Here is a 27,455-nt window from a genome sequence, read left to right as displayed (position 1 = left end):
AGATAATTTTTTTTGGACCTTGTAAGATCTTGAAGAAGTTTGATAATGGTAATGCATATGAAGTTGAGTTACTTGAGGACATGGATATATCTCCTATATTCAATATTTTTGGTTTGTATAAGTATCATGAGTCAAAGGATGAATTTTTTGTATCAGATGATTATCCTAAGAAGCAGATTGAAGAAGTTGAACAAATATTGGATTAGAGAGTTGGCAAGAGCACAAGAGGAAAATATTATTATGAATATTTGATGAAGTGGAAGAATAGAACTATTGAAGATGCTTCATCGATTTCTCAATTTGAGTTGGATTCAGCTCAGGTTGTTACATCTCAATGATTCAGGAGAATCATTTCTTTTAACCTCGATTGTCTAAAGTAGGAGCATCCTGGGTTGCCTTGTTTTCCTGCTCATTTTTATTCATTCTGCAAGCTGGTGCCTAGCAAATCCTTCATGTGCCTAGCAATTCCTTCATGTGATTATCAGTCCTTTATGTGCCTAGAAGTCCCTCATGTGCCTAGAAATTCCTTCGTGTGCCTAGTAGTCCTTCATGTGCCTACCAATTCCTTCATGTTCCTAGTAGTCATTAACGTGCCTAGCAGTCCTTCATGTGCCAAGTTACTGTAGCAATTCCTTCATGTGCCAAGTTACTATAGAAATTCCTTCATGTGCTAAGTTACCCAATGTATGCTGAGTGACTCTTCATGTGCTAAGTTACTATAGAAATTCCTTCATGTGCTGTGTTACCCAGTATATGTTGAGTGTCAACATTTGGATGTGATTTCTATGAGCCAACTTGTGGGATTTATTTTGATCATGACATTTATGTTAAAATATTTTCTTGGGATGTGTCCAAATCATTTTTGGGTCAACCTTCCTCTTATGTAATGTTCTAGAATAATCTATAAGCCATTTTAGCAAGTATATATAGAGTGTTTAGGCTTAGAGTTAGGAAAGTTTTTATGGAGCAGATTGTAGAGTGGAATTGAAAGTGCTAATTTGTAGTTGGATCTTTGAATGTGAATGTATTTGTAATTGTCTTTAACCCAAAAAGCCTTATAGCTGGGCATGTATGAAGATGTTTTGATGAATTAATAAAAGTATTTCTCTCTTCTTCCTCCTTTGGTTGTTGTTCCTTGTGTTTTCTTCCATTGTGTTAGCTCTTGCAAGGTGGTTTGGATAGCTAGGTGAGCCTTTGGCCCTAGTTATTCATCCTTTTCCTAGATCACTTTATCTTTTCCCCTTATTTCTCATCCTAAGCTTTTGGGATGGTCTCTGGAACTTGGGGGATGAAGTATTTTTCTTCTTTAATCTCCTTCTTTGAGTACCCACCATAGTTATTTCTATCCTTTCTTTCTTTATAGCTAAGGGGGAGGCTTCTTCCTCTGAAGTTCTAGGTGGTGGGATCCTCTATTCCTCCTCTTACTATTCTAGTTGTGCCTACTCTAGAGGTTGATCTGTTGGTTCTTCTTGAGGCTCAACTTTCCCTTGCTCTGGTCAAGCCTGCTCTAGAGGTGCTTGGACCTCTAGCACTTGTCTCCTTGCCCTTGGGGCTGCCCTTTTCCTTTGCTTTCCCTTATCAACTTTGAAGTACTTAACCTCCCACTCATGTTGATGTACCATTTCTAGCCTTAGTGGAGATTGATTAGGGTAGGTTTGTATGGCGACTTTTGGACCTTTACCTTTCTAAGGCCTAGATATGGCTTGTGGAGGTATGGCATGGGGAACTAGATCCATCCAAAAATGGTTTCTAAATCCATTCCCTTGTTATCTCTACTATATGTCTAGCTTGATGATTTATGTCATCACTCTCCTCTTGCCCTCTTTTAGCATTCATTATTGGCTTGTCATAGATTTTATCTTTTTTATACAAAGGATTCATCACTTCTGGGGCATCCTTTTCTATGACCTTTAGAGGAGTCTTCATTTTCAACACAATATTTCCTAGATATAGACTCATCCTACAATAGTCCCTTATGTAAACATCATAGTGATCTATTGTGTTCATCCAATTATCTTCTAGGACATTGATATATATAAACAATTTCCCTAACATATGCTAAACCATCCCAATATTGTCAAAAAATGGGTGAGAGGAGCTGCATTCTTCCAAGGGATATTGATCCCATTAAGAGTCAAAGGTAGCAACATCCTTCTTTTTCTTTACCTTGAATGTGCTGATTGTAATTGGCTAGACCCATGTCTTCTTATGTTTTTTCCTCCCTCTACCATAAGCATAAGTGAGTTGGAAGGATATCTCTTGGAGTATTAGTCAATCTAAAGGATATCTTGGGAGCTTTTTGGATCATAGAAGAGTACCAACTACCCACAGATATGTGAATTTCTTGAATTGAATGTAGTAGGATACTATTTTAGTGATTTGTGTTGCCACCTCTATTGACATTCTTTTTGTGTAATCCCCTTCAATGAATTAGATGATGTCAAAAATGAACCCATCATTGACCACTCTATATTCCACACTCTACAGTAGGAGCTTCTTTTCCACCAATTGTATGTATACCACATAGGGCCAAGAATTTACATGGTTACCTTTTTGTATAGCCTTGGATAGTCACTAGTTCTAGTAGCTAGGAGGTACACCATGTATGATGTCATGTAAAAATGAGGATTAATTTTAATGGTGACTAGTTGCTCATGCAAGTTATCACTTAGGATGGTGGCCCAATCAATGGGCATCTTGGTAGTTCTTATAGTTTCAATTACATGAATCATCCATGTTTGAAGGTGACTCATTGTAGGAAGGCCCATTCCTCTACCAAGGAGGATGATCAAGTACCTGATGTCATCTTTCATATAACCTCTAGTCATATCCACCTTTCCTACTTTGTGGTCCAAAGCTAACCTGTCGATTAGAAATGAGGTTTGCACTAGTTCCTTTTCCTCTTTCTCATTCTCCTTGTACCACCATTCAAATCCATCATATGAGATCTAGAAGTATTGATCTATGTTGGAAGGTGAAACACTTTCTCTATGTTTTAGGGTCAGAGGTCTTGGACTATCTCTCCTATGATGGTTTTTACTACCTTTTCCCAAGTCACATAATGCTTTTCCAATGTCACTATTAATTTAGAAGATTTAACTGAAGTGGGATGTGATGTTGCATTCACTAGCCCAAACTAAATCAATGTAGAGACCATTGTTGACCTCTCCTTCAGTTTGTTACAGATTGTCAAAAAGGCATTCTACTCAATGTGGCCTAGTTATGTATCTCTAATTTCTATGTGCCTATCTTGGAACCTTAACTTCTTTGGTGCTCCGTAGTAGTTGAATGCAATGGGTTTTGGTGTCATTTTCTCATCCATGAAACATGATGATGATTCTATTTGATCTACACAAAAGAGGAAAGCATTAGTCATATAAATATCAAAAGGGAAAAATGAGACCTAAAAAGACTCTAGTCTAACTTGAAAATAGGTCAAAATTAGAGAAAATAGACCAAAACATAGTAACCCCCCTTCAAATAGCTTGTTATACCTTTTAGTGCACCTAGTGCACCCTTATAGGTGCAGTAGTGCACTTTTTTGGCCTTTGGTATGGCATTGTGTGTAGTTGTGTACCAACACACATTTGCACCTTTGCGAGGTGTGCACATGCACAAGTAGCTTAGTGCAATGGGAGAGCCTTACTTTTTTTAGTGTTTTTGGTAATGGAGCTGCACACATGTGCACCTTATGGGGGTGTGAATGTGTGCTCTTCATTGAAGCCCCTTAATTTTTTTTTTTTTAGGTTTTATTTTTTTTTTAATTTTTAATTTTTTAGGGTTTTGAAGTGTGTAGAGGTGTGCACATATGCACATATTAGGGGTGTGCATGTGTGCACCTCTTTGGGTTTTACCTTATGTGTTTTTCTTATAGGGGGACTAGAGTAGCATAGTGCTTGGGAGTGCAGAGCTACAAAGGTGCAACATCGAGAGAGCAAAAAAGAATAGTGAGAGAAGTTGACCTCGATAGTGCCAAGTGTGCACCCCCATAAGTGTGAACCTCTGAAGGTGTGTACCCTCTGTCCCTAGAGTAGGGGGTGTAGTGAGAATGTGTGCACTTAGAAGCACAAATAGAGTCTAGAACCTAATTTTCTCTCTCTTTGACTGTTTGATCTTTCCCACTCAAAGCCTAAGATTTGACCTAGACCCAGGGGAAGGTCCAAAAAGAATAAGGCTCTAAACTAGAAGTCTCAAAGGGAAATCTTGAAAACTAGTGGGTTCCCATTTTGTGTTACAAAATGGGGCACACATTGTCAAACCACAACACAACCCTAAGAATAATTACTTTCGCTAGTGTGTTGTTAGTATCACCCAGAAAGCATCTATCATCATGATATTGATAAACTAATTATGGAAAAATCCTAATCCTTTGATTCATCCTATCTTTGAAATTTTCAAAATTCTTGGTCATCACACTATCAAAGTTTTCACTTAGTGTTTGAATAAACTCATTGATTTGATAGATTGTAGGAGTGTTTGTTCTCCAATTCACTTGACTAGTAGAGGGAAAATAGTTGTCTAGATAAAATAAAATACATACTAGTAATGATCCAAATTTGTAAGTATTAGACCTTGCAACACAAATAGTCCTCATGTTTTCTATCAGATGCCTTAATTGTAACTTGGCCTTTCTTCACAATTTTATACTAAATCAACAAACATACATGGAACACTATTGGTTCTACTTGACTAAAATAACGTATGTGCAATGACATACAAACACAATTTTACTTTTGAATTTGTAATTGTGCTCACTTTCAAACCTCAACTATCTCATTATGCTTTGGTATTTTTCTCAATTTCTATTCTTGGTGTTGTCTAGAATGTCTTCACTTTATCTATAGTTTTCTATCTAGTCACCACATGTATTACATCTCTTTTGATTTTGATTGGATCATCTACCCATAGCTTTATGTCATGAATACTACTCAAAATAACTCAAATCTAGTATACTTTGAATTCCTTTATGAAATGTAGGGCATGTATGAGACCCCTAGTCTTCAAATGTTTGTTCTCATCCTTTAGTTTTTCATCCTTATGTAATTCATTATATGCTTCTCAAAGCTCAAAATTGCCAATTTCACTAATTTTGCATTGGTACAGTGAATGAATATCATTTACCAAAACCCTAGGTGATATTTAAGATAGTGCACCCACCTTATCAATTTTTCCAACAACTTCTAGATATAATTTTTATTTAGGTTCCTCACATGCATCATTTTGAATCAACTTCACTGAATTTTTCTTTGATTTCCTCTTTCCAGTTGTAGAGCTTGAAGCCATTTTTATAAATTAGAGTTTTGAAAAATATAATTTTTTTACTTATTACTCAATTTATAACAAATTCCACTTTGCACTTTGATTCTTAGGTAAATTCTCATTCACAAGATTTTAAATTCATAGGTTCTCATAATTTGCTCAAATTATCAATGTGCTCTCAAAATGCACGATGAATAAAATGAAATACAATTTCCTATTAAATAGAATTTTTTTTCCTTTTAATGCACAGTAGGGCACATTAAATTTTTAATACTCCATATTTTGTCATCTTTAATGAAGTTGGTTAGTAGTGATTACTGGACCATACTCCATTTCCATCATTTAGTTAGTTAACATCGTAGATTTGTATCAAACTTGGGTGACATACCATTTCTCCTTTTTATTTTACTTGCTCGATCACCACTATCATCTTTTTTTAACTGAACAACTTGGTTAGAATGCCTATTTTTCAAGATTTACAAACTTCAAAAATAGTCCTTATACATCATATAATATGAAGATATCGACTTTCTTCCAGTTTATTCTAGGAACTAATGTAATATATGCCATTAGTCATGCAATTCCTTACCTTATTTTGAGACTTAGTTAGAAGTGGAGGTTTCATCTAATCCATTGGATGAGGTGTCACCATTAGTTTCGTATGTTGTCTGATTCTCTTCTAATTTTTCCCTCCATTTCTTATTCATTTGTTTACAAATTTCATCGGCATTGACTTTTTCTTTACTTTTTGGGTCTTCCTCATTAAGTGTTAACACACAGTTTCTATAGTTCTTGCTTAAGTGATTGACCTTGTGATAATGATAGCATGCAATTCTAGATTTCCTCCAATTACTAGATCTTCCTCCAAAGTGTAATCTCATAAAATTTATAATAATATGACCATACTTTCCACACGAAGTGCAAGAATACCATGTATTATAATACCAATTGATTGCATTACCTTTCTTTCTCAATTTCTAGTTAGGCATAATCTGAGATCTATATTCTTTTGACTTATGTCCAAACTTATTGTAATTAAATCAATAATCATTAAATGTGTATTTCTTAGGGGATTGAATGAAAATAGATATGCATTCATATGCTTGATGTTAGTACATAATTTAATAATAAAAATAACCATCAAAATTGGAAGTAACATTGATCATACTAGTTTTTCTCTTGTAGATTTTTTTGTGAGTCCAAGCTTGCCAAAATGGTAGAAATTAGGTTTCTTTAGCCTCAAATTGGTGTACACATTCCTTTGTTCAGCTTTCTTTAATGATTATCTTTTCTTGATAGTAGAATTCTTAGTATAACCTAGTCCAAATGTATCAATTGGTCACCTTCATCCTCTGAGTTGTTTATCTAGTATCTTGACACCTTCCTTTGATATTTTCTTTCTCTTAATTATTTCCTTTTTCAGGTTTAGTTCATTTATCATCTTTTCATTCTTAGTTCCTGTTGAAATCACGAGTGTTGCACACATTGCATAATATTGTTATTTTATTATTTTATTTTATTATGTAATGTTGTGCCTAGATGGACGTGCAACATGTAAAGATTCCCATGGAATATTCTTGATGAGTTGTATTGTAACATTGTGAAAATATTTCATGTAATTATTTAATATTGGGGAAAAGAATTAAATGCCCAATATTAAATGTGGGGTCAGTGGGTTAGGTAGCACATGGTTTTAGCACATGGTTTATGTAATACCACTTGGTGGTTTTGTGGGACTTGCTACTATATAAGCAGCCACAAGGGTAGTTGTTGTAGAGAAAGAGAGAAAGAGTGACAAGGAGAAGACAAAATGCAAGAGTTGAGCGGGACAAGGCTTGACAGGTTAGCCAAGGGAGCATTTGTGAAGGTTGAAAGCATGGCATGGGATGTGTGGATTCATGCTTGTTCACATAGTTTGCTCGGTTGTGGCTATGGCCATGAAAGCTTCCATGGTTGTATGACAATGGTATTTTTTGCTGAATAATACATGGTGATGGATGCTTTTGGAGGCTGGGTTTTTCCCTCAATGAGGGTTTCCCAGGGTATATCTTGTGTCACAATTTTGTGGGTATGTTGTCTATTCTCTTGCATGTGGATTTTAATTCTGTGTTTATTTTAGATCTATTATGGGTTATGTGGAAACGGTTATATTCTTTATTGCCAAGTTTCCTTACAAGTGGTATCAGAGCTATGGTTTTATTATTATAACCCTAAATTGAATCCATGGGAATGCATGAGAGGATAAAAAAAAATGGCAAGATATATGAATGATTTATTGCAGATCTGAGGACTTTGGATTTGCTGTTATGATGGGATGTTAAAAGATTTGGGCATATGAAATTGTTGGACAAAAATATTTTTTCGGATGTTTCATTTAAATGAGGGTTTTGGGGGATAGCATGTAAAAATGACCTCTTGGGTAAAAATAGACCTCACCATTGGATCCGGGTTGACATTTCCATAAATTTTGATATATAATATGCCCTAGTTTGGCCATGTTCAGAGGAAATGAAAGAGTTTTTTGGTTTCAGCCCATGATGGCCGTCAAATTTAATCCCGTCGGAATTTTCGTCACTAAAAAAAAATAAAAAATGAAAAATCGTACTGAAAATGGTAAAAAGACTGTTTTAGTAAAATGGCCATAACTTTCTCTCAGAATATCGGATTTCAGAGTTCTTATAGGCGTTGGAAAGCTAATTCAGAGAACTACAAGATGGTATAGGTTTGGTTCTATGATTTTGATATTTTGTCAAGTTTTGAGAGCCCTAAAGTTAGATGTTATTTATTTTGAGCATGGATTAGGGCATAACTTGGGCATACGGAGTAGGATTTTGGACTTTGAGTAGTCAACAGAAAGCTCTTGGAGAGCTCTACACATTGGTTCAAATTTGGTGCAGATTTTGGCATGACATGATTGGATGTACAGGTACATCCTTGATGTTCATTAGCTTGGATTTCTGATATAGTTATGGTGGTATATCTTCTTAGTTGAGGATCATGGTTATTTGGTTTCTTTTGAGGAGCTCATGATGTGCACTTTGAATTCTTTGATTTTTGATGCCTTGGTTGATTCTCATAGTTAGAGGATGGTATTTTCATCATGATGTCATGGATAGCTTGGATACATGGTTTAGTGGGAGCTTGTGACAGTGATGGGGTGACAGTGCAAGATTAGTTCCTGGTTTGGTTTATATCTTCTTGGTTTGGAGAGGATGGATTTTATGATGCCATAGGTGACTTGGTACCACGATTGAGTGGGAGTTGTTGGCATTGATATATTTATTGAGTATTTGCAGATGTTGGAGGTTTGTCTTAGATCCTATTGCTGCAGAAGCATCTTTGACATTTGCATGGTGCACTTGTTATCTTCATGGTGTTTGAAGATGGTTAGATCTTGAGGACTCATGGAGTTCTTGGTTATCTTCATGGTATGTGGAGATGGTTCTTCCTAGTATGTGGAGATGGTTTTCTTCATGGTGTGTGGAGATGGTTGCATCTTGAGGACTCACAAGGTTCTTGGCAAAGGTGTGATTTATGCTTTTATTTGGCATGTTATCCTTGGTATGAGGATGGTTTCATTATTATGTCATGGTATACTCTTGATACGTGTTTAGAGTTGTGACATATTATGGTGTGTTCATATGGAGCATGTTATTTCTTTAGTTGAGATGGTAAGATCATGTTGTCATGTTTATGTTCTTGAGGCCATGGTTGGAACTTTGACATTGATCTTGGTTTAGTTTCTTGGTATTGAGTACACTGATCAAAAGCTGGATACTTCATGATATTGCTATGTTGCATTTGGAGTTGGCATCGATTGATTGGTTACAGGTGCTCATGGATACTTAGAGACGGTGGTGATGCTGATTTCTCTTGGATTAGAGAAGTATTTGTTGGGACAGTTGATGGTTTCAACAGGAAGTCTGAGGGGCAGTCACCTGATATGGACTTGAGAGGAGATTGTTCTTAGATGAGTCTTGGTTGGAGACTTGGGTATCTTGATGAGCATTCTCATTCCCCACTCTTGGTCTACTCGGCAGTTTTGCTACTTGAGAGGTATAGCCCATTATTTTCTCTCAGTTGCATTATATTTATGCTTGTCTTTCATGGATATGGATCTTGAGCTATGGTACATGAGTTAGTTCTGAAGGGTTCATTTGAGAGATGGTTTAGCATTGGTTATCTCCATCTGCATATGTTGTTATGCTGGTTGAGTTTGGGAGATGGTTTTATATTTGGGCATATTCCTTGGATTAGGAATGGTTATTCCTTGGTTTAGGAATGGTTTTAATGAGTTTGATCTTCTTGTGAGAGGCTTACATCCATGATGAGTTATATGGTATGGTTTGGGTGTTGTTGAGGCTTCTTGTTGGAGTTTTATGGAGGAGATCATACTTGCACAGTTTACATCTAGAGGTGTGTGTAGAAGGACATGATACAGGTTATGATTTGCATGGTTTCTCTGGTCTTGGTTATCTTCCTGGATGTTCAGTTTTGCTTACATTGGATTTGAGATTGGTTAGAGATTGTGATCACTGGTTTGTGCTCATGTATGTCATGTGAGAGATGACATGGTTATTCCTTTATCTCTTTCCTCTGTTGGTTGTGGTGAACTTGGGAGACTATTGGAGACTTGTTATGAGAATTTTTTCTTGCAGGATATCAATTTATGTATTGTGGATGTCCTTGATACTACATGGATTCACTTCTTTGAGATGTGTTGAGTGGATTGGTTATAGATTTGACATTATCTTTTGCAGGGGGAGCTTCTTGGTATATATGTGGCAGGTATTGCTCTTGAGGCTTGTGATTGCAGGTTGTAGATTGGATATGTTGGTAATATGAGATTCACTTGTTATACCTTTGAGGTATGGATAGTTGGATGGGTTTGGCACTTGCTGTGGGTGCTATTTCAGCTATGGATATTTTGACAACTACGGATACATGTGATTACCTTTGGATCAGGTTTTTGTGCTTGGAATTTTAGTTGGTACAAGATTTTATGATCTTCTAATGCGACAGGTTGGGTGGCTTTCTCTTTGGATGGCTTCTATGTATGTCCAGTGGGAGTGGCATAATAGGAGGTGAGATCATTCATGTTTGAGATGCTGGATACTTTGATTTTGTTGTGGGTACCAGGATGGAGCACTTGGTGTATTTTGATCCATGATGGTGGATGTGCTGGGAGGGATTGTTCCCTTGTTCATTTATGTGGCTACAGATTGACCCTATGCAATGTATACAACAAGTGGGAGATTGTTGAAATAACGGGTGTTGCACACATTGCATAATATTGTTAATATTATTATTTTATTTTATTATGTAATGTTGTGCCTAGATGGACGTGCAACATGTAAAGATTCCCATGGAATATTCTTGATGAGTTGTATTGTAACATTGTGAAAATATTTCATGTAATTATTTAATATTGGGGAAAAGAATTAAATGCCCAATATTAAATGTGGGGTCAGTGGGTTAGGTAGCACATGGTTTTAGCACATGGTTTATGTAATACCACTTGGTGGTTTTGTGGGACTTGCTACTATATAAGCAGCCACAAGGGTAGTTGTTGTAGAGAAAGAGAGAAAGAGTGACAAGGAGAAGACAAAAGGCAAGAGTTGAGCGGGACAAGGCTTGATAGGTTAGCCAAGGGAGCATTTGTGAAGGTTGAAAGCATGGCATGGGATGTGTGGATTCATGCTTGTTCACATAGTTTTCTCAGTTGTGGCTATGGCCATGAAAGCTTCCATGGTTGTATGGCAATGGTATTTTTTGCTGAATAATACATGGTGATGGATGCTTTTGGAGGCTGGGTTTTTCCCTCAATGAGGGTTTCCCAGGGTATATCTTGTGTCACAATTTTGTGGGTATGTTGTCTATTCTCTTGCATGTGGATTTTAATTCTGTGTTTATTTTAGATCTATTATGGGTTATGTGGAAACAGTTATATTCTTTATTGCCAAGTTTCCTTACAGTTCCTAACTCCACAATTTCTTCCATATTCCTACCAATCTCATGATTTAGCACTGAGTACCTAATTAACCACATCATAATAATTCTATGTAAACCTTGTGATATCTCCATCCTTAGCATCCAATCTTGTAGTAATTTTTCTCTTATGTTCTTTCACTACTTGTTTATCATCTTTATCTTTTCTCTTTTGTTCCAATACTTCACACATCCTAGTAGATTATAACTCTTATTCTATTTTCAATGATTTAACTTTCTTGGTAAGAATGTGGTTTTTCTTTGGTAGGTCAACTATGGTAGCATCAAATACATCTAACATGTTTCCATCTAATAATTCTTTAATCACTTCTTCCTGCTATGTTGTTTCATTGGTTTGTTGAGCTATTTTCTTCTTTTCAATGACTATCTTAGTGCATCTTTCATCTCATTGATTTGACTCATGGTCATTCTTATCTCCATTATCTAATTCTCAATAGTCTTATCAAGCCTGTACCTCTCCATGACTCATCTTTTACTCTTAGGTGGAAAAACCTTCAACAAGAAAACATAGCTCTGATACCAATTATTGGAATGCTAGGAAAGGTAGGATGTTGACAGGAGGGGAGAGAATCAATATCCTCAATTTTTTTTTTACTATGGAACAAATTTAGAGCTCCCATACTACCTCTATCACTCAATAATCACTAAAATTTTACCACATTACATGCAAATAAAGATAATATCACTAGCGAAACATATATCAATCACAAACTCATAACATAAAATATAAAACACAACACACTCATTCGGTATCATAGAAACCTTTGGTTAGAGGGAAAAATGCAATGAGGATGGTGTAGACACCTAAATCTGATTACATCACTTAAGTAATCCTATTTAGTCATCTCCTAATGCATCATTAATTAAGTATTTAAATATTTAATTAATCTATTGTCATCCCCTAGTTAATTTGTTAATTTAATTAACTATAGTCCAATTGATAAAATTAAAAGATTACCCAAAATCAATTTATCAATTAAATCCCTATTCCTCTATTAAATTGAATAAATCTTCAAATCTATTCAATTTAATTCTATATCCCCATTTTATTAAATAAATTATTTAATAAAATATCTAAAATCCTAAAAGCCTGCCTAAACCCTATTTTAACCCTTAATCCAACCCATTCACACATACTAACCTCACTTAGTCATCTAACTAACCCATCCCCTCAAATCTAAGCCACTTGACCCCTAATCCCCCTCTAATCCAAGCTTAATCCTCACTCTAACCATGTGCACAACCTTAATCCTAGATTAAGAATTCCTAACCCAAGCCAAAGTCAAGACTTCCACCCACCTCTCATTTTAATATACAAACAAAGACTTCATCCTCCATTTTAAAGTCAAAACTTCCACCCACCAACCATTTTAATATTCAAACAAAGACTATATCCTCCATTTTAATATTCAAACAAAGACTTTACCCTCCATTTTAATATTCAAACAAAGACTTAACATCCTTTTTTAATATATTCAAATAAAGATTTGACCTACTCAAACCACTTACCTCTTAATCTCATCCTAAGCTAAGCTTAATCCCTTCCTTAAGCATGTGCACAACTTTAACCAAGGGTTAAGAAAGTCCTAAACTGAACCAAAGTCAAAGTTCCACCCTTAAAGTCTTGCATTCCTATTCAAGAGCCTTAAAGGCTCTTTAAAGACTTTTTACACCTATTTTCCACACTCATCCCCCTCTTTTCTTCCCTCATAACTTCTCTAACCACCTATCTTGACCATCTTCCCTATTCAATCCCTTTGTGATAATTGTCACAAGGCTAGAGCTTTGAAGAAGCACAATCCATATGCTCTCTTCTCCTTGCATCCTAGCCCTCCTTAACTAATTCCCCTTCCTTGCATCCTAACCCTCCATCTCACTACCCCTTGGCCTATAAATGAAACCCTCTCCCTTCACAAAGATCATCCATCTCTATGCTATTGTTATAATGCTATTTTGAGAGACTAAGGACTGTCAAAATACCATCATAATGGAAAAATCCATCCACAAATCCATTTTGGATCATATCCTCCATTGAAGATTGAGCAACATCATTGATCATACATCCCATCTTAGGGACACATCTACACATCAAAGGGAAAATTGCTTGGTTTAAGAGGTTTGCATGTTCTTAGGCTACTTTGGTACTTTAATTCTCTTTTGTCTAATCATATATGTGAGTTAAATCTATTGTTTTGAATATTTTGGTTCTCCATTGTATTCTTTTAAGCACTAGTTTTATAGCTCTACATTTTGGCACGCCTGGTGAGACCCCTACAATCACAAGGTGAAATTTATTTATTTATTTAATTTAATTTATTAAAAAAAAAAAAAAATCTCGCCTTCTCTTTTCTTCAAATTTTCTTTAATATATATTTAAAAAATAAAAATAAAATAAAATAATAATAATAAAAAAATAAAATAAAATTTTTGGGTACACCTTTTTTTTTGTGAAAGTTTGGGAAAAATATGCATATTCATATATATGTATTTAAAAAAATAAAATTCAAAAAAGTCAAAGGACTCATATTAAGTCACTATCTAATCATGCATAGTCCACGCCCATTGGATTTGCCATGTTAGTAGGTCATTTTTTTTGCCTATGACAGCCATATGGCCATAAAATTTAAACTTGTACTTTGATGATGTCAGCATGTTTAAGCCTTGAGAAGCAACATTTTGTGTTTTGCTCATAACTTGAGCATATAGACTCCATTTTTAGAAAATGAAATATCGTTAGAAAGCTGGTTTCGATCCTGTCATGATGGTATTGGTTTTTATCATATTTTGCAGGCTTTTAGATACTTATTTCACTATCAATGACTGAAATTTGGTATTTTTGCAGGGATATTTGCTAACTCATGCATTGTCGGTTGAAGACTTCTATGGAACCACTAACCACATTTCTTGTAGGTTCTCCTTACATGGTTTAATGCTCTTGGAAAATGAACTTGACTGTTTAAACACTTGTCTTTGAATGCATGTTGCTAAAATCAAATCTTGAATGCCATGGATTAAAATATAACATTTTCATTGGAATGCACGATCAACACAATCTTGGATGCTAAAGGTTGAAAAGAATGAATGCGATGAACATTTGATTTTGGGTATTAAAGAACATTGCAAATCAACACACTTCAACTTTGGCGTTCAAAATGAACTTCATTCAATCTTGAATGCTCTAAAGTGAAAATGTTCTTATTCCCTCCTTTTTAAAAAGCTTTCATGTGCATGATTTAATTTTGTTGACTCGATTTTACTTTTGTTGGTGACATTGTCAAGTTGGAATGAACATCTAAATGCTAATCACGTGTGTCTTCAAGTTGTATGATAGAGAATCTAAAAGCTTCACAAATAGAATGAATCAAGTGTCGTGTGTGTATTGAGATTGTGCCTTTTAGTAAATCTTAGACTTCTCTCTTTTTGTGCAAAGTAAGACTATTAAAATATGTGATGTATGTACCAAGCAAGATCATCTGCAACAACCTAGGAGTGCTTCTAGTGAGTTCATCCACCTCTGGGAAGCACATCCCCTTTGGTGAGAAGCTCAAACTGATAAATAGTCTGGCTGGTATATAAATGAGGGGAAGGGTAAACCTTCTTGCTCCATCTCTTCAGCTTAGGCAGCATGTTTTTGGGGGTAGCCTGAGGTGGGAAAAATTTCCCATGATTTCAACATGTCCAGAATAGACCCTTAAGTGGATCACAGCCAGTAACAACCATTGCAAAGACTCCACAGACCCATTTATAACCCTCTTAGTCTCAAGTATCTCACTTTTCTTTCATGGTGTGTTATTCACAATGCAAGGGAAACAATTCCCTCAAGATTACTCACCATTGTGCTCCCCTGGTAGAGGCATAAGGCCACTTGGGTTTCATCTCCAAGGGTCATTGTTCTCGCAGAAGGGGAACTTCTATTTGTCATGCCTTGAAGGTTCTCTGATGTGTATGCTTTGTTGATCGACTCTTGTATTGACTCACCTCTTTTATTAGAGAGAAATATTGCACTAGAACCAAGAGACATCAAGTTGTGGGTCGTTGAATAGCATATGAAAATCAAATTTTGACTGTAGGGATAAAGTGTGTGTTTGAACTATCTTAAATTGTGCTCAAGACCTATGAAAAACATTTGTCAAACATACACAATTCAGTGGTTACTATCAAAAAAATCCTTTTGCTAAAGAGATCAACTATTTTTATTTCTCAAAGTTGCGTTGTCCTTTGAGAAATTGTTTTCTCATTTATCCCTATATCAGAAGAGAGAAAGTTTCACCTTTGTCATCTCAAAACAACAGTTTTTAGCAAGTCCATTCACAACAACTGCTTGTCTTGCTGGTCCAATTAGTCCATTTGTCTCAAAATGATCTACTTATTCCCTCAAAAACATAAGACTCTCTAAGTAGAACCTAAGTTATAAATCCTTTGTTGGCCCAAAGTCTTGCTCTTTTTCAAAAATACTTTGCCATTTACCCACTTGACCAAAAATATCACAAATTTTATCTTTGAGACACCTTCATATATAAGAAACGATTGTTAGCAAGCCCACTAGCAACACCGTACTTTTAGTTCACCTTTTGCCTACACTTATTACCTAGAAAATACCCCACAAAAGCCTAGTTACCAAAAAACCCCTTTTGCTCTAAAAAGATCCAAAAGTTTCTCTTTTCAAAATACCTTTTTGCTACCAATCTACTTGATCGAAAATGACACATTTTTTTCCTTGCCTAGAAGATAGCTAGCCAAATTAATCTTGAAAGAAGGAAAAACTTGCTATTTCTTAATTGATTTATGTTCCAACCCAAGGTCTATAAGATATACTTAGCATAGTCACTGCCTCTAAAACCCCACAGTTGTGATCAAAATCCCTTGGAAATATCTCATGTCAGGCCAACATAAGGCTAAGTTCAAAAAGGCTAAACTTCCACAAATACCAGTTTACATAGAGATAGAAGTAGAACATCAAAAACATACCCCCAACCCAAGGATTGCCAAGCTAGACCAAATTAAGAAAGATGGAGTAGACGTTGCATTACAAACTGAGTGGGATTACAAGATTCAGAACATAACTCTTTGAAAAAAAGTCAATCATAGCCTTATTAATAACTCTCGTGTTAACTACTTTGATTAGGTCCATCTTTTTCCACATACACTTATGCACTTGTATCCTTGTAGGTTTAGTCTCTCTGTTAATTCTTCATCCCATCTAAACATTTGGTATAATCATCTCCTCCACTTTTTGTCATCAAACCTTAGGTTTTTAGAAATCCTCCAAATCAAGCATCATTAAACCCTAGAATTCTCCATTAGTTGCTCCACACTTAGAAACATTTTTTGCATCACCTCATTAAGCTTTGTCTCCTAAAGAAATCTCCATCCATCTCACCATCATAATTTTCCTTAAACTAAGCATTATTTAGGATAAACTGTTGCTTGTGTCCCACATCACCTTGAGAAAAAGGTTGGGCTACACACTTGATCCCATTTGTCTTTCCAATGGTCACAAGGCTACCTTAGGGTTTAATATTGCTACCACATATTCAAGTTCACACTTAAGGGAAACACAATCTCCTCCACGTAGCACCATATCATCTAGATTCCTAAAAGTATCATATACACTTAGCATCATCCCTCTTTGCATTTTCATCATTAGGAAAGTCATCCTTTCATGCCACCCACCACTCATTTTGGTAAGAACACAAGGAAAATGGACATGGATCCTAGTCATAGTAATAACACATCTCGAGCTCAGCCATACCCCATAGTTTCCATGAAGCCACCAAATCCACCACCACAAATCCTCAAAGAAATAGGTTCCTCAATAGACATTGATGCTTTCATGAACCAACCTAGTCATGCCACCAATTTTAATGCCATCATAGACTGAAACAAGGAAACAATCATAGCAAATTTCTTAAGGGATAGTGTTGGTTCCTTTGAATTTGGGCGTCCACCACCTATCGACATTTTAGATCCTACACACCTTCTATTTGGGTGGCAACTACCAGTTGTAGAGTCATCTATCCTTACCAATCCTTTCTCTTGACTCAACAAAGGATATCAACCACGTCAGATGGAACCTGTAGACCTAACTATACCCTCAACCCAGGTGCTTGCTCCTATTCCACAAAACACCCATCCCATCCTCACTCAACCCTTAGTACATACTACATCCCAACCAACCTCATGTGTATCATCTGCCTCTGCTTCAACCACTCATTTCCCTACTCCACAAAATCCTCCATTTACATCCATCAACACTACCTTTTCACTTCCACCTCACATCACACCTAGTCTATTTACTACTCAAATGCCACTACTAGGGTCAAATACCTCATCTTCCATCCCACCCAATATCACTATCAACCCCTTTGTAGCTAGCCAAAGCTATTTAGCCTCATTTCCTTTGGGACCTTGGAATGTTGCTAAAGCACAAGGACCTATCACTAGTCTTCCCCCTAGCACTGCAGCCATGTCCGCCCCTCAGACACTTTCATCCACCACTTCACATTGTTATTCACTAACACCGCTTACCAACTATTTCTCCATGCCACCTTTGGGAAATAGCCAAACTACCTCGCCATTGTAGTTCCCTATGATGAATACTCTACCGTAGATTAATTGCCTTGCACCTATTCATAATCAGTCATACTCTCAAGTAGGAGCACAACCCACATATATTGGACATGGTATGTATTCCCAAAGCATGGCACAAGCATTACCCACCTTACCACTCTTTTAGCTGCAGTCTTGATGCTAGCAGTATGCTCAAGCACCCACACAAAGATATCTCATAGGGTAGCAGCCTCATACTTATCTTCCCCACCAAAAAAATTCTTAGCAGATGCAACAATATACCCAAAACACATTCCAACAACCCATAACATCCATCCCACTAGCTGTACAACCTATTTTTCCATAGACGCCATATGGCAACCAGGGTTTTCCATATCAACTGCTAGATCTTGGCATGTATCCTACACTGGGGGCACTTGCTTCCCCACCTATAAACTTTGAATGGGAAGAGATGAAAAATGCTCTCAAAGCCCTCAAAGATGGGACAAACTCCAAAACTTTCAAGTTTGAGAATGATTGCCCATACCAATTTGACAAAACCATCACGATGACACCGTTTATTAAACATTTTGAGATCCCCAAGTTTGACAAATTTAGGGGGAAAAGTGATCCAGTCACACATGTTAAGGAACTCTATGTGCATTGTCAGGAGGTAGCCTATAATGATGTGTTCCTCATGTGACTCTTTCCCAAAATTTTAGGAGGCCTAGCCTTAGAATGGTTTTTTCGTATCCCTCAAGGCACTATTAAAACTTTTGCTGATCTTTTTGAAGCCTTTGTAGCTCAATACACCCATCTTATTGAAATTGAATAATCTATCGTGGACCTAGTTCATACTAAGCAAAAAGGGGGAGAAATCCTTGCAGAATACTTGCAATGTTGGCAAATACTCACAACTAGGATTTCTTGTACTATCCTTGAGCGTCATCTTGTCAAAATGTTCATAAACAATGCACACCCTAGTCTTGCCCATCATATGGTTATGAATTGTTTACAAACATACAAAGACATTAAGAAAAAGGGGATGGGAATTGAACAAGGCCTCATTAAGGATGGTGTTATTAGACTTTACAAGGAAAATACCCAGGATCGAGGACCAAACAATGACAAAACATGATACTAGAACAAAAACAAAAACACAGTGACAGATGGTGTGACCGACACTTGACAAGTTCATATTGTTGGGGCAGCTACCAATGTTCCTACCATTTTTTGCTAGCAACAACCCTATCAATAGCAACCCCCTGTGTATCACCCACCACCCATACTGAACAATCAACAAATACCTGCTCATCATAATCAAAATAATGCTATCACACTTTCAACAAGTACTAAACCTCGTGTTCAGAGACAACCTCGTGTATACACCCTGTTGGGAGAACCTCTTGATGCAATCTTTGAAAAACTAGCTAAGGATAATCTTATTTGACATCCACCAACACAACCCCTGGAACCAAACCAATCTAGGGCATCCTGGTATAAAGATAATGAGTTTTGCAAATTCCATCATGTCAAAGGACATACCACCCTCAAATGCATGCAACTCAAGGACTATGTCCAAGACCTAATTGATCAGAAGGAAATCACAGTGGGGGCACAAACTTCACCTAATGCAGGATTAATAATGTATCAAAATGGTTTCCCTCCTCATAACACAAACCTAGGAAAAGCACTTGCAAACCCTCTTTTCAACAAATTGAACAATACTCAAGGCAAGCAAGGAGATAACTATGACAAGTCTCAAAACTATACCTTGACATATTTAGACTATGGAAGCCTTATTGATTGCATATCATAGGTTGAGCCATCCATCAACGTCATTAACATTAAGGACCTAGATACTCAATGTGCAATTACTACTTGTCAGACTCGACTTAATATGGTTGGCCCACCTATTTTTACACCATCAAGACAACCTCCATCTAGAGCATCTCCATTAGAATCATCCTCATTAGGGCCACAATATAACATCTTGGAACACCTTGGAAACATGCTGACCCAGATCTCCATTCTAGATCTCTTATGAAAAAGCCCACTTTATCAAGAGATCCTCAATAGTACTCTACATGAGTCACACATCCCCTCCGACATAAATGGCACCGAGTTTCACAACTTGGTTGGCCATCTTTCGACATCATGTGCCTTATCCTTCAAAACCACTGATATCCCAGTAGTTGAACTAGATCATATCGTTCCACTCCGCATAGCCATCATGGTTTTTGACTTTGCTATTAAATGAGTCATGATAGATAATGGATCAGCTTTAAATCTATGTACTTTAAAGTTCATCAAATAGGCAAGATACACTAAGGCAGATATCATTAATGAAGTAATCACCATCAAGGCATATGACAATTTGGAGTGCACCACTGAAGGAACCATCTTGCTCCCTATAAAAGTCAGCCCAACCACTCAAGAAACACTTTTCCATGTAGTTGATCTTAACCTTCCATACAACATCCTCCTCGATCACCCATGGATTCATGCCATGAAGGCCATTCCATGCACATATCATCAGTGTATCAAATTTTTGCATAATGACACTGAGATAACCATCCATGCAGATCCTGAACCCTTTGCTTATCGCAATGCGGTTGAAGCTTCATACACCAATCATTATCCTGGGATTGAAGTTGGCCACACCATGGCTAGTTCCTCTAGCACATGCCATGATCCAGACACCATTTTAGCCTCCATTCTTTCCACAGTTAAGATCAACTACCAAGGTTGTGGTGAGTATAGTCTTATAGATGCTTTTGCTATTGACGCTCTACCACTTGATCCCCATACACAAGGATGCCTAACACTTCAAGGGCCTAGACATGAAACCACCTCTTAAATCCAACAAATGGGACCTACCACATTTATTACCAAGGGTATTCTTGATGGAGAGGAGAATGCACCAGACATTAACACATGGCTATACAAGGAGCCACCTCCTAAAAGTGAAGCACTTCTTGATCACTTTAAACAAAAATATCCTTGGTCACATTGCCTGGCCACGAAGCAATGGGATTATCATGGAGGTGGTTTGGGCCATTTTGAATCAGGTAAGAGAAAGCCTCTAGAGGCACACCAGGGATAGAAAACCAAAGGCTTAGGCTATGGACTCCCCACAATTGGGGGCACTATGAAGGAAGAACATGCCTTTACAAACATCCAAAAAAACTTTGTTGAGGTTGGAGACATTCCTAACGAAGTAGAAAAGAAATCCTATGATGATATATTCCTTGACAAAATAATCCTAAGAGCCTCTATGCTCTACCAACTATCCCTAAATCTCATAGACCTACCCCTCGCTCACCCTGAACTCATAGATTAGGACCAACCAAGTATCATTCATGTTGACAAATTCTCTACCGAGCATGTGCTCCTTAAATTCATGGGGGCAAAAATGCCACATAAATGGCCACCACCACCATTGACATATGTCTACAAGCTAGATCCCACAGGTTACTTCGGGAAGGAGGAAATCTCTAGCTGCAAAATAGAAATAAAAAAGGAAACAAAAAAGCAAAAAATCAAAGGAAAAATGTCCTCTGGTGAAAACTCCTCTGGAGTGTCATTGGATAACTCAAAAAATGAAATAAAAATAAAGGATGTATCTGATGGTGAAAACCTCTCTGAGGTGCCTAAAGATGGAGATTTCATCCTACCCCCGCAAGAGCATAGGCCTCTTATATCTTTAGTTCTGACAGAGGAAACTCGGCCAGTAAATATCAGTTTGACAGAGATACCACATATCATATACATTGCAGCTTCTCTACCACTTGAGCATGCATATATTCTCATTGAGGTCCTCTGCAAGAATATGGGTCTTTTTGCATGGTCATATTAAGATATGCCAGGGTTGGACCCCAAGCTCATGGTACACCATTTGGCCATAGATCCAAAGGCCAAGCCTGTTAAGAAAAAGCTCCGTAAGATGCACCCCAAAGTTGCTTTATTGGTTAAACAAGAGTTAGAAAAATTGTTGGAGGCCAAAATCATTCGCCCGATAGATTATTTTGAATGGATTTCTAACATGGTACCTATTACCAAGCCTTCTGGTGATATTAGAATCTACACTAGTTTTAGGGATCTTAATAAAGCTTGTTTGAAGGATGACTTTCCATTACCAAATATTGACATGATTGTGGATCTCACCATAGGTCATTAAATCTTATCACTAATGGATGGTTTCTTTGGATATAATTAGATTCATATAGTAGAGGAAGATCAGCATAAGACAACATTTACTACACCTTGGGGCAAATTCTGCTACAATATGATGCCATTTGGGCTAAAGAATGTTGAGGCAACCTATCAGTGCGCCATGATGGTCATCTTCCATGACCTAATCCATAAGATTCTTGAGGATTATGTGGATGATATTTAAGTAAAGTCTCTCAATGCACTTGACCACTTATTTCACCTCAAAGAAGTGCATAATTGATTGGCAAAATATCATCTCATTCTGAATCCAAAGAAATGTGTCTTCAGTGTCACCTTAGGAAAGCTCCTAGGATTCATTGTGTGATGACATGGCATCAATATTGACCCTAAAAAGGTCAAAGCCATCATAGAAATGGCTCCTCCTTAGACACTCAGACACCTTTGTTCTCTACAGGGCAAACTCCAATCAGTTAGATGGTTCATTTCCTAGCTTGTTGATAAATGGCAACCATTCACACACCTACTCAAGAAGGATAAAAAATTTAGATGGGACACTACTTGCAAGCATAACTTTGAGCTCATCAAGGAATACTTGGCTAATATATGTATTTTGGTTCCTCTAGTTGTAGGGTATCCACTCATATTGTACATCACAACTACTCCCACAACATTAGGTGCTCTTCTAGCACAACTTGATGATGCAGGGAAGGAAAGGGCTATTTATTACATTAGATGAACATTAGTGGGATATGAGCTCAACTACACACCAATGGAAAAGGATTTATTAGTAGTGGTATTTGCCACCCAAAAGCTACACCATTACATGTTGAGTAATACTATGTAGCTAATTTGAAAAATTGATCAATTAAAATATATGGTTTCTCGCACAGTACTCACAAGATGTCTGGAAAAATGAGTTATGCTTCTCAGTGAGTTTGACATCCAATATATTGATAGAAAGGCCATCAAAGGCTAGGCTATTGTAGATCACTTGGCAGATGCACCCTTGGTTGTAGACCACCCCCTCATTATGGAGTTCCCAGATGAACATCTCCGTTTGATAGAAGAACAACCATCCTAGAAGCTATATTTTGATGGCTCCTATACATATCATAGCTCTAGTGTGGGCATACTCTTGGTTACACCTCAAGGTGATTATATTCCTAAATCTTTCAAGCTACAGTTTTAGTGTACCAATAACATTGCAGAGTATGAAGCCCTTGTTGCGGGGTTCAAAATTTCCATTGAATGGAATATCCCATAGCTACAAGTCGACGATGATTCTTAGCTTATCATCAAACAAGCCTTAAATGAATATCAAACCAAGGATGATAAGCTACTACCTTACAAGGAATTGGTTGATCAATCAAAGGAGCATTTTACTCAACTTCTGTTCATACAAGTACTTAGACTCCAAAATAAAGTAGCAGATGCCATGGCTACTATTGGTTCTCTCTTGGAAATACTGCGCAAAGCTATGCAATATGAATTCTTAGTTGAGTAGCTACATGAACCCACATATGAGAATGATGAATCAACACAAGTCTACATCTTGGTTGGTCCCTAATCCCCATGGTACCATGAAATTCATGTTTACCTACTAAATAGTATCATATCTCCTCACCTCACACGAACCAAACACCAAAACCTTATTTGTAGAGCTTCCCGCTACACTATCATTTCCCAAACCCTATATCATCATGGTTATCATGATACTCTTTCTCAATGTTTAAATCAAAATGAGGCTACAATGGCTCTCAAGGAGGTACACGTTGGACTTTGTAGTGCTCACACAAGCAGGATAAAGCTAGCAAATCAAATCCTTTGGGCTGGGTATTATTGGCCTACTCTAGAACATGATGCATGTGAGTTTGTGAAATGATGTTTAACTTGTCAACAACATGCTAATCTAATCTGGGCTCTAGCTTAGGACTTGCAACCCATTGCACCGCCATGGCCTTTTGTCTGCTAAGGGTTTGATCTTGTCTATCTTATTGCACCACTTTATTTTGAAGGACACAAATGGATAATCATCGCCAATGATTACTTCACTAAGTGGGTCAAAGTAATTCTCCTTTTTACTGCTACAGGAGTTCAAGTGTCCAAGTTTATCCTATATCATATCATATATTGCTTCGGTATCCTAGCTACCATTTTCACTGACAATGGAGGTAATTTTGAAAACCTAAATATAGAGGAATTGTGCACTTCCCTTCATATCCATCACTATTTTTCTAGCCCATACTTCCCACAAGGTAATGGTTAGGCAGAGTCAACTAATAAAACCCTACTCAAAATCCTAAAGAAAGTTGTTAATGATTCTGGCCGCGATTGACATTTACAAATCAACCCCGCCTTATGGGCCTGTCACACCTTGTTCTATACAGCCACAGACACAACCCCATACTCCCTAGTTTATAGTGCTGAAATAGTATTACCTATTGAGGTTGAACTCCCATCCTTGCACATTTCTTTGCGAGGCCAAATATCAGATGAGGATTACAGAGTGGCTAGACTCACCCAACTAGATTTACTTGATGAAAAAAGGCAACAGGCCTATGACCACCTCATGGTTTACCAGAATTGCCTCAAGCATAACTTCAACAAGAAAGTCCATCCATGCCAATTTCAAGAAGGAGACATGGTCCTCAAAGAAAACATGAAAGTCCAAGCTGACCGAGAAAAGAAAGGCAAGTTTGAGCCCACATGGCTTGGTCCTTATGTGGTCACAACATCTTTGGCTTAGGGGCCTATTAGTTATCCACACTTGAAGGTGAAGTCATGAATGATCCCACTAACATCATTCACCTCAAGAAATTTTATGCCTAAAAAAAAAAATTAAAAAAAAAAATTAATTTTTTTTTGTCCAATGGTGAATACTTGGCAATTCAAGCACCTTGGATCGATACCTTAGTGAAAACCTAATAATTAGGCAACAGGTGTACTTAGCCTATTCATTATCTATCAATGACCTACATATCTAGTATCACCCCTTTACAACTCATCACCCATCTCCCTATTTTCCAAGATATTCTAAGAGTTCCCTCCTCGCACTCCAACAAATCATGACACCAACTTGGAAAGCCTACCTAGATCACATATTCTACCATGGTTAGAATATCTATTCCATCCTTGTATCTTACCACATGTATCATATCAAGTGTATTTTATGCTTAAAACCATGCCTTTATATCATATACCTGTACCAAGCCACAATATTCTATGTACCACATCCTTGTCACACAACCAATAATTTTGTGTATCATACCCATGTAACAATAACCATATTGCATCAATGCTATTTCTTTGTCCTGAGCTTTTTCCTATCATATGCACAACTATATTCTATCCTCCATTCCTGAGTCATCCACCCATTTCCTATTCATGCTTGTATATTTTTGAGCCTTACAACAAAATCCCGCATCACTGTCTCACTCACATCCTAGTTCCAATTCAAACATTGCCAAAAAAATTATCAAAAACATTCATAAATCATCCAAAATTATCAAAAAAAAGAAAAGAAAGAAAAAAAGAGAGAAGAGCTTCCTTCTCTCACAACCCTTTCACACACATCTTACTTTCCACAATAAAGACCTTGACATGAGACAAAAACCTTTCACAGACCCTACACAATGAGAAACCAATAGACTTACAACCCTTTCACATAGACCTCTCAAAGAGAATCTTTTGGAGTTGTAAACATTTGCAAGGCCCATGCCAGTTGCCTCACACCACAAAAGGAGAACCAACCCCATCACTCCTCTACCGACCATCGATACTTCTAGAAAATGAAGCCAAACTTGCTCTTCAATGTCCTCCATCAGATTGCCAAAGGGTTATGCACAAACCACCCCAAAATCAAACCCACAAGGATGGAGGGAAAGACAACACTGATAGTCAACATAGTGATGGGAATCAACAAGGCAATAGCTTGCCTATTTGTGATGCACAGAGAAACTACCCAAAAATACCAAAAAAATTCATAAATCATTGAAAAATACCAAAAAAAAATCATAAATCATCCAAACTTATCAAAAAAAATTCAAAAATCACCCAAACCTACCTAAAAAATTCAAAAATTGCCTAAACAATATCAAAAAAATTCAAAAAATTGTCTAAAAATATCAAAAACAAAAAAATAAATAAAAAAAATTCAAATATATATCAAACATCCGAAAAAAAAAACCATTTAACTATTCAACAAAAACACAAAAACATCCATATATATTCCATAAAATCCCAACAACAAAACATGACATTGCATTACAAACAACATTCATTGTCCCCTTGATTGCCTAAACAACAAGCACAAACTTTTTATTCTCCTACGATAGCAACAACAACATTCCATTTAACTAATAATGTTTGGCAAATTATTTATTCTGGCCTCCCTGGGGGAGGTGGCAAGATAGGGTGTCCAATCAATGGCATTCCTTTAGACCTATTCCTAGATGATGATGCCCCTAGAGTCATTCTCAGACCTACCCAAAGTGTATCCATGGGTTTCAAGATGTTACCATGCCTCAAGAGGGTGTTTATCTGCTTCATAAAATGTTTCTTCGAGTATACAACTCCTCTCCTTTGCTCCAAAGGGACCACCTGGTGATATAATCCCATGTAATATGCTGCCTCTCGTGCAACCTTCATTGATTGCTCCATGACATCTTTCATTTCTGCCCATAGTGTTTATGCTCCTAGAATAGTTGTTTTCCTCTACACAATATCGCGTTCTCTTTCATATCTATTTGCTAGCATTTTCATTGACTCCCTCTCATATTTCACTATATTCAATTGATTTTGGTACCACGTAATGTGTGCATTACTTGCATTTAGCTACTCTTGAGACCTCTATGCTAAACTATTGGTCTGCACTACTGACTCCTTGAATGCTTCTACTTGTGACCACATAAGCACTAATTCATTTTCACATATCTCCATTGCCGCTCTCTCAGCTACTAAAGTTGCCTCCATAGTCTCCACTCTTGTTTGCTCCATCATTAACATCATCCCTAGGCACTCATCTTTCATTCGTGCACCATCCTCTTGTGCTCTTTCAATTAGGCCTTGAAAGAAATTCACATCTTTCACTACCTGGTTAGACCATTCTTTTTCCACTGCCAATGCTTTATCCATCACCACTGCATCATGAGCCACTTGTACTGCAACATCAAATTGCAATGCTTGAAATGGCCGAAATGCAGACAACACTGGGTCACCCTTTTGTTCCCCAGAGCTTTGCATCATATCCTCTAAATTGCTTTTTCCCTTCTTCCATAAGACTGTTGTTGTTGGTCACATCATGGATCTTTGTTCCTCTTCTGGAAAAGTCTCTTCTATAGATGGTTGATCTTCTACACTTGCTCCCTCTAACAACACTCCCACACTTGGTAAGTTTGTCTCCTTTTATTTTTCCCTCAACTCTATTTGTTGCATCCCACCTTCTACTAACAGATGCAACAAGG

At 37.1% G+C, this 27,455-nt stretch overlaps 1 pseudogene; it reads right to left on the bottom strand.

Annotated features, from left to right (window-relative positions):
- The window catches only part of LOC149577998 (uncharacterized), an 83,409-nt pseudogene extending 56,745 nt beyond the window's left edge, over positions 1-26,664 (bottom strand).
- Between the last annotated feature and the right edge of the window lie 791 nt (positions 26,665-27,455).

Source organism: Cupressus sempervirens, chromosome 1, assembly GCF_028749045.1.
Source record: "Cupressus sempervirens isolate cs-2001-9-10 chromosome 1, ASM2874904v1, whole genome shotgun sequence".
NCBI lineage: Eukaryota > Viridiplantae > Streptophyta > Pinopsida > Cupressales > Cupressaceae > Cupressus > Cupressus sempervirens.
This window is presented reverse-complemented; position numbering and strand designations above follow the sequence as displayed.